The sequence below is a fragment of the Pinus tabuliformis genome, chromosome 8, assembly GCF_031772625.1.
Source record: "Pinus tabuliformis cultivar Carrire ecotype Pingquan chromosome 8, CPIR1, whole genome shotgun sequence".
NCBI classification, from domain to species: Eukaryota; Viridiplantae; Streptophyta; class Pinopsida; order Pinales; family Pinaceae; genus Pinus; species Pinus tabuliformis.
Window position 1 is genome coordinate 578668965 of NC_142294.1, and position 9293 is coordinate 578678257.

The following is a 9293-nucleotide window of genomic DNA, read 5'->3' on the forward strand; positions in this document are numbered from 1 at the left end:
TAGGTAAGCTTTAAACCGACCCTCTTATCCAAAAAATTAATAAATTGGAGGAAAATGTAAATCTAAGGAAGCAACTTGCCGTGGTTAAGGGGTAGCTTCAATTTAGGAAACATAATGGACTAGAAACCTTAGCAGAGGTGGCAGAGATAATGTCACTTGACAGTACATCAGTAAGATTGTGTGAAGGTTATAATCAAATGCTTGGGGAAGCAATATATGAAGGGATAATAATTGTTTCGATTATAATCCAAGTTAAAGACAAAGCTAAAGAATTCCAAACCGCCATTCCACAAGAGACTACTGAAGATGTTATTTTTACACAATAACCAAGACTTGAAGAAAAGCAAGATGGAGAGAAAGAACATGATATTTCAGAAGAACTTGTTTACAATAGTAGTGTTACACAATTACCAATAGCTAAATCATAGCAAACTCAAATAAAATTGGTTGTTGCTCCACAAGAACCTATTGATAATGGTGTTGCTTCGTAAGAACCAACAACTACGATAGCACAACAAGAGGAGAAAGGGGATGAAGAGATGTTCTAGGAAATTTTTGAATATATTATTATAATAGTAACATAAAAAAAATCATTCAAAATTCGAAGAGTTATTGAAGTCATCATTTTTGCTTGAAGAATTGGAGAAATGGAAGAAGTTAGAAATTTTACTAAAGGATGAAGCTCTTCCCCTGAAATAGCATAAGGAAATTTTTATGATTTTAAGAGGACATGGGCTGAGAATCCGAATGTTGAATACTTTGTGAAAAATCATAGAGAAAGGAAGCAAGTACAGTTACAAGTAGAAGAATTCCAAGGGGAATTACAACTATTATAGTAGGAAAAAGAGTCCTTCCAGAAACTTCTTGAGAACATATTGATTTCCAAATCTCCTTCTCTATCCTATCCCTTGTATCTACATGAACAATGCTTCCTTTTTCAATTAACAACCCTTAGGTAGAAATGATAATATGAGATGAGGGAGGCTCAAGGTTTTTTGGAAACCTTTTGGAAGGCCACTTTTATAGAATAAGATCTACTATGTGAATTGTATTTTCATGATTGTTCTTGTTTTGGAGAAAGAACCCTTAACCTTACATGATATGTTGGGGATGTTCTATTGAGAGCTATTGTGTCCTTTGTGAAAAATCAAGTTAGTTGGAAGGCTTTCTACGATAATGTAACAACTATTGAAGGGAAGGTGAAATTGTCTATCAAAGATGAACCTAGACCTATAGAAATATTTTCTTTAGTGTATAATAGAATATGGTGATATGTGGATACCAAAAAGATGCTAATGGAATACAAGAACAAAGTTTTGGAATGTTTCCTCAGAAGTATTAAAGGGATGAAACATAATGCACTAGGGGGGAGTAGGCTTAGGTTAGATGCTTGTAGGAAGGAAATGAGGGATGATGACCCTTATTTATTTCTAAATTCTGTACATGCACTGTCTTTGGTTTCTATGTAGAATTCACCAAGAGGATTGGCCTAGTTGGATTCGATATAGGTTCAAATTTCTTCTTGTTTGCATCCCTTCCTATCAATATTAGCATCCATATAATCTCAGTGATAAATGATGGGAAATGGAATTTCTGATTTCTCTAGGTTACATAGATTTTTCAAAGGATACTATAAGATCTTATAAATTTTCATAATTTCATTCTTAGCACATCATAAAGCAGTTATAGGGGTTTACATGAGAACATGCAGATGCTTATGTTTGGGGGAGATGTTGGGATGTCAAATTGACATCCTTTTTGCATTAATTCTCTTATCCTTTCTTTACCCTTTTTAACTCTCAAAGACCATACTTTATCATTGTAGCAACCATTATGAACGTAGGTATGTCTATTTTTAGATGTCATCCTTATGATCTAATTTTTCTTCTAATTTGGCATGAGAAGTATTTATTTAGGCTATTTTAATCATAAAAATGACAAATGGGTTGTTTCAGGGTATGTGGTTTCTTGAGATGCTATTATAGGGTTACACTTTCTAATTTTGCCTCACCAAGGATGGGACAAGGACTCGCTGAATGTTGTTGATAAATGAAAAAATTATTTTGGATGTTCTGATATTCTTTTATTAGTAATGAAGATTGATATGGAAAAATTCATGTTCAAAATCATTTCAACCATCAACGGAGATATTCATAAATAATGTAGCTAAAGAAACTATAATTTTCCACTGATAAACTATTATAATTGGAAAACTTATTACAACATTGTCCCAAATACGAAAATTTTTATTGAACTGTTAATATGTGTTCTCAATTTAGATCATATGAGAATCAAGATATTATGATGATAGTCTTTTTCTTTAAAGTCTGAAATTATAAAGAGGCGTTCTCTCTTCCCGCAAGCAAACATATAGATATACATAGACAAAACATAAGGGACACAGAGAGAACCAATATTATAATCATATATGTTTCATTAATGAAAATCTCAATCATTCGTGGTGCCATACCTTTCTACTAACTAGCCTATGTGTTGTGTAGTGTACCAACCCCTGTTAGGAAGGATGGACCCTCCTTATTAGCAAGGATCAGTGGTTAGGAAGGTATTGTAGGATTTTGATTTTTTTCCTCTCATTTATGATTCATATATCATTTTTGTTAATGTAACTATTAATCGTGTTCATGCTTTAACGATTGCATAATTCTAACCTATGTACTGTTTAAGTACACAGGGCTTGGAGCAATCCCTTTGTTTGTGTGACGATTATTTAATTCTTGTTTCAGTTTGGTGGTGTGTTTATTTTATTTCAATATGTATTTCAACGTTTACTTGAGTCAATGGTTTTCACGAGTGTTGTTTCTTTCTGAATAAGAATGATGGTGTGACATAGTGGTTTGTTCTATAATGTGTATTTATTCATTATAGTGTGAGCGACGTTTGAGAGTGTAACAAATAGATCATTTGATTGTTGAGAAGAGTATGAAAATGATCTGGTTGGAGATTCATTAGCACTAATGACCATTTTTCCTTGGATATACTTCATGTGATAGTCTTTAAATAAAAAGGCCTTCCCAGATTGAGAATTAATGTGAGAGTCACATATCTTTTTTGACTTAAAAAAAGAATTGTTCCACCCTACATAAAGTATAGATGGATATATTTTGAAGGGTAGTTGTTCTTGTGATATCTATATGTGAAAGATAGGTTGAAATATTCCTTAAAAAAATAGTTACTTATTTGTTGTTTAAATTGATAATCATTTTAATTTATTATTAATAATTTTGTACTATAATTTAATTTATTTGTTAAAATTTATCTTGTTTTCATCAGATTAATGCAAAACAATGTAAATAAGTAAGTTTTTTTTTTTAAATAATTATACAATAATTGAATGAATCTATATTATTTTTTTTAAGTGTCTAACAATTTTCAATATATATTAAATAAAAATTTATGGTTTGAATCAATTTTCACTTAATGACTAATTAGTTTGTCTTAGTGTATTTGTTTATGAATAAAGTTATTTAATTAAACTAATAAAATTTTGAACCTATAAAATATTCATATGTACTAATTTTCAACTTGTTAATTCATAAGATTTATTATAAAAGTAATTTAAATATTATAAAATATTCAAGTTTTACTGTAATTAGTTAATGGTGGATAAGATTTCATTTTTTTAGAAATTGATATATGACACTAAAATATTAATTTCCTACAAATGAAAAAGACTTCATAAAAGTAATTTCTATTTTTACTCTACTTATTAAAGTGTTGAAGAAAACATAAATTAGGATCGGCAGTCACAAGTCCTAGTAAATGTATTTATTTATATCTTGTTCATATCTACTTCTTTACGCAAATAGATTATATGATGGGTAGTAATTAACATTAATATGTTACTTAGGTGAATATTAACCATTTTCAAGGATTTTATATTTTGGTGGTTTAGCTTAACCATAAAAAAAATCTAAAAATATTTAAAAATTATGACATAAATATAAACTGCATCCAAAAATTATAACAAAAAATAATTACAATAACAACCATTATATAATACAACCCGAACCAATCATAATACACACATAATTATAAATATTAATAAAAACTAATAAAAATCAATTTATAAAGTGAAACAAGTGTTAAAATATAGAAAATGTGCAATTTTTTTTTAATCAAAAACAAAATAATACTTAATATCATACATACAACAAATATTAAAAGAATTGATATATCTAACAATATATTAATTCAATTATATGTAAAGTATTTATTTCTTATATTTATATATATTTTTAATTCAATATAAATCATGCTATAAGTAATATGTAAGAAAATAAATAAATAACTATAAATTTTCTTTTGGTCGTTTGTCAGGGTGAAACTACACCTTCATCAAACCTCGACGACTCTATAAAATAAAACCGTTGAATCCAGTAACATTGCAATAAAAGTTTATATTTAAGTTGCATAACACTTTTTATTACGCCGTAAGGCGTTTCCCTTTGGGAAGAACTCCCTTATATGCCACCGTGTCTTATTTTCGACCATTGATCTGATGTGTTAGACGATTAAAAGAGATTGTGCCCTTGGATCAGATCATTATAGTTGGAATTTTAATCAGCGCTGGTTGAACTCCCGGCAGATCCATGAGTTTATTAACTGCCAAGCAGCTGTAACGGTAAAGAAACCACAAAATAAGTAAAGGAGGGCTTCAGTAGACCAGCAATGGTGGTGATAGAGGAAGACTTTGTAAGCCACCTGCTAATAACTATGGAGGCTCCTTTTCCTGTGTATGGAACAAAGGCTCCATTTTTGCAAGGATTATCTTTAGATAGGCTTAGAAATCGCTCTAAATGGGCTGTGATCAGTAATGGCTCGGCTATTGATTCATGGAACTCTCCATGTAACTATCTTCGAGGCAGATTCACTGAGTGATCCTGGTTGAGTGACGGGAGGAGCTCCCAAGTCCTTCAGAAAGGTAAAAAATGGCGTAATTTGAGTTCTAAGATATAGAACGATCGAATCCTCTGTGATTCATTTTGTCTTTTTTTGTTTTTTTTTTTATTATTGTTTGTGTCTATGGTTACAGTTCATTCAAGACATTGAGGGGCATTCAAGAGACTATGGGGTTTGGAAAAGGAGCTAACAGACTGTACGCGACCATCGATCTGGAGAAAGCTCTAGTGGGTTGAACTCGGTCTAGAGAAAGCTCTAGTGGGTTGAACTCAGATCCTTGACGAACCCAAAAACCCACGATGGTATGATTCCTTTCACATTTACTGTGCTAACCAAGCTGGCAATGTAGGAGTTCTCTTTCATGCACATGGGACTGTTGAATCTCTACTGCACTTTAAATACTTGGATGCTTGTATTTTCTTTCATCCTCTTTCTGATGAAGATATTTGGCAATGGCAATGGCAGATCAGGATAAGCCAGAGACCCCATCTAATAAGCTTTGCAGGTTCTCCAAGATGCAACAATACAAAATCCATTCGTTCCGTCCTCATTGAACAGTGTTAGGCAAACCAAAGAGTTGCAATTTTTTGAACTGCAATTCCTACGTTTGCCTAGGTCCCAAAAACAAAGTGAAGCTCTTCATGCAATCTGAATTCTACCTTCAGCCTCCTGGTGATAGCCCTACTCGGAGATCCCTGTTCGATTCTCTTAAAGTTGGGTGCATTCATGTGTTGTTCAATCCCTTTACAGCATATTATAAGTATCCATGAAATCTTCAGTTTACATAGCAGAAGAGACAGTTGAAGAAAATAATATAAATGCGATAGAGGCTCTTCAGAAAATCCCCAAGGAATAGAGGAAGGAAATGAGAAAGACCATAATCCAGGAAATTATACCTGCTATTCAAGATTTAAGGTTTTCCAGGATGCATTTATGATTTCTTTGAATAATATTCTCTGGAAAAAAACTAATCCCTCCAAGGATGAAGCCATTTGAATCCATGATGCATTCCATTATGGAGGGGACAATGCATCTGAGTTGAGTACAAGTTTTGAACTTTACAGACAACTAAGCTCTTGTAAAAAATTGTTTTGAATTGAGGATACATGAACAATCAGACGTTCATGGTTTTTGTAATTGCAAATAAAGGCATTGAAATGTGTCAGGCAAATGTTATAGGTGCTATCTCCACGATTCATAGGGAAAAAACTGAAGTGGAGTCTGCACCCAACAACTTTCGGTTTGTTGGATGTTATTTAATTATGTAGTCAAGAACATAGTTACTGGTTGTTATTTAGTTATGTATTCATGAACATAATTATCGGCATCTTCTTTGGTTTTAGTTTGGTGGTTAAAGGCTACCAAAACCAGAGTTTTATACCGATCGGACCTCCAAATTACACAGATGCATATGTATGTGTTTTCCTTATCAGGCATTAAGAAAACTGTTCAATGTCTAAAATTTAGTTTCATGTATTTCTCTCTTTTAATATCATAAAATGTGCAAATGAAATCTATTCAATGTATCAATGACGTGTAGATTGTGGATTACTTTAATTGTGTGTGGTTTAGTTCAGATTATTGTTTCATTATTGTTTCATGGAGCAGGAAGTATGGCATTGGATGAGATGGAGTAATTTTGAAACCGTCTCAACTCTGCCTTCAAGCTCTGACATAAGCCTAAACACAGATGAAGCGTTATTCAAAATTGCTTCCATTTCTTCCTTTGACATAGTTTCTCCTCCATGAATGATGAACTGTCGGTTGGATTGAAATTCTTCAATGCGATTGCCTGTCTGCTAGTTAATTTTACAGATCCTTTATTTTTGTTTTGCAAAATACTTTAGACATCACAACAGTCTTCTTAGGGAAAAATCGACTCAAAATTTGGAAGAAGTGTTGGAATTGTTAAAGGGCTGTCGTTTGACCACCCCTGCTCAGTTTCGAAGAGTGGTCTATCTCAACCCTAGGTTCCTTTTTTATAGATCCAAAATGAACCTGAAGTCTAAGCTGACTTTCCTTGGGACCTTCATGGAGGAAGAGGATATCCCTAAACTAATTATTACGTATGCAAGGGAATTTGGAGCCAGTGAGAAGAAGCTTAAATCTACAATTTCTCTTTCGGAAAGATTGGGTGTTGTGGGTCGAGTATTATCAGAGTTAGTAGCTAACCATCCTCATATGTTCATGGCTTCAGAGGAAAAGGTAATGAAGTCATTTAGAATTGCCGAGGATTTGGGTTTCAAGCTGGGATCAAAGAAGTTTGTAGTTGCGGTACATGGAACGTTTAATCTAGCGAAAGAAACCTTAGAAGAAAAGATTACAGTGTTTGAGCAGTTTGGGTTTCTCAAAGAAAAAAATTTCGCAAATGATAGATCGGGATCTGTCTATTCTGTGGCTTTCAAACGGATGGTGAGATCACTCACACTTTCCTCAGATTCAGTGGTACATCAGCAACATGGAGATCAAGCTTGTCTACACATGTCAGCATATAGGTCAGAATGAACAAGGGATAATATGGCTACTCTTTAGTGACCAGAGGACAAATATGGCTATGGCTACAGATAAGCTCTATTATAGAGAAGCAAATTTTGTAACCAAGTGCGATGTTAGGTTTTGGTGGATTACTTTTTTTTTCTTTTTTTTTGTATAGATGATATTGCAGCCGAGAAATATTATGTTTAGTATGAGAATAGCTCAGCAGAGAACTGGCAGATTCTGCAATTCTTGGTCTCAGAAATTTATGAGAAAATTTGGGGTAGATAAAAAGCTCATCATTGTAAGTTGTATCTGATCTGAACAAAATCCCTATTAAAATGACACATGCACTGAATTTGTCAGTAAAAACATTTGCTAAGATTATGCCAGATAAATCTTTAATATGATTTTTCCTGTTCATAGTTTTTATTTTTTCACCAAAGAACTCCAGGTAAGCGCTCCACTATTGGCAATTTTAATAAGGGGTCATTTTGGCTATATAATCTTCATGATTTCTCTTGCGGTATTTCAATATGATTGGTAATTTAAAAAAAAATTGAGGCTTGTTGTTCAGATGGTCTCAACTAAAGAGAGTTACCCTGGATGGGACTCTAGCTTAAATTTGGCATTCCCTGTCATAACAAGGAGTGCTCTCAGAAATGACTTGATTCATTTTGGGCAGGGAAAGGATAGAAATTTGAAGAGATTGGGCAGAACTCTACTATCTATAACAGAGTTCAAGTATTATTTGGACAATCATCTGCCTTTTTAAGTTTTAGGCTATGCTGCCCTCTGCAGTTACAACGTTACCAAGTTTTGCTTCAGTTGTAGTTTGCAAAAGTAAACACCTCATCTTTGCAAAAGCTAACAATTCATTTCAATGAAAAATGTAGTGAATTATTTGTTCTTGATAAATTTTAGTCATGTTGTGAATGAGTAGTCCAAATGTATGACGTCTGCTTCATTTGTTTGACGAGATGGTTGATGGTCCTTACCATTACAGTGTAGATTCTAATCTTTCAACAAATTTTGAAAGTGTGATCTAGCAATTTTAATAAGGGGACTTTTTGGCTATATAATCTTCATGACGCTCTTGCGGTATTTCATAATGCTCTTGAGGTATTTCATGATGCTATCTTTCATGATGCTCTTGCGAATGATAATTTAGACGAGACTTCTTGTTCAGCAATCCCTGTCATAACAAGGAATGCTCTCAGAAATGCCCCACTTGATCCATTTTCAGCAGGCAACGGATAGAAATTTGAAGAGTGGGAAGAACTCAACTATCTATAACAGACTTCAAGTATTACTTGGACAATCATCTACTCTTTTTAGTTTTAGTCTATGTTGCCCTCTTCAGCTACAACATTACCAAGTTTTGTTTCAGTTGTAGTAATGGAGTAGTTGCTTTGATAACATCTAGTGAGAAGAAGGTTAAATCTACAATTTCTCTTTCGGAAAGATTGGGTGTTGTGGGTCGAGTATTATCAGAGTTAGTAGCTAACCATCCTCATATGTTCATGGCTTCAGAGGAAAAGGTAATGAAGTCATTTAGAATTGCCGAGGATTTGGGTTTCAAGCTGGGATCAAAGAAGTTTGTAGTTGCGGTACATGGAACGTTTAATCTAGCGAAAGAAACCTTAGAAGAAAAGATTACAGTGTTTGAGCAGTTTGGGTTTCTCAAAGAAAAAAATTTCGCAAATGATAGATCGGGATCTGTCTATTCTGTGGCTTTCAAACGGATGGTGAGATCACTCACACTTTCCTCAGATTCAGTGGTACATCAGCAACATGGAGATCAAGCTTGTCTACACATGTCAGCATATAGGTCAGAATGAACAAGGGATAATATGGCTACTCTTTAGTGACCAGAGGACAAATATGGCTATGGCTAC

The 9293-nt window shown here is 33.4% G+C and overlaps 1 long non-coding RNA gene across 1 annotated transcript; it reads left to right on the plus strand.

Moving 5' to 3' along the window:
* Positions 1–4807: 4807 nt before the first annotated feature.
* Positions 4808–5552, plus strand: LOC149236799 (uncharacterized). Its single transcript, XR_016268446.1, has 3 exons — positions 4808–4942; positions 5054–5222; positions 5386–5552. It is a non-coding gene; the product is annotated as an uncharacterized LOC149236799 (long non-coding RNA).
* Positions 5553–9293: the final 3741 nt, after the last annotated feature.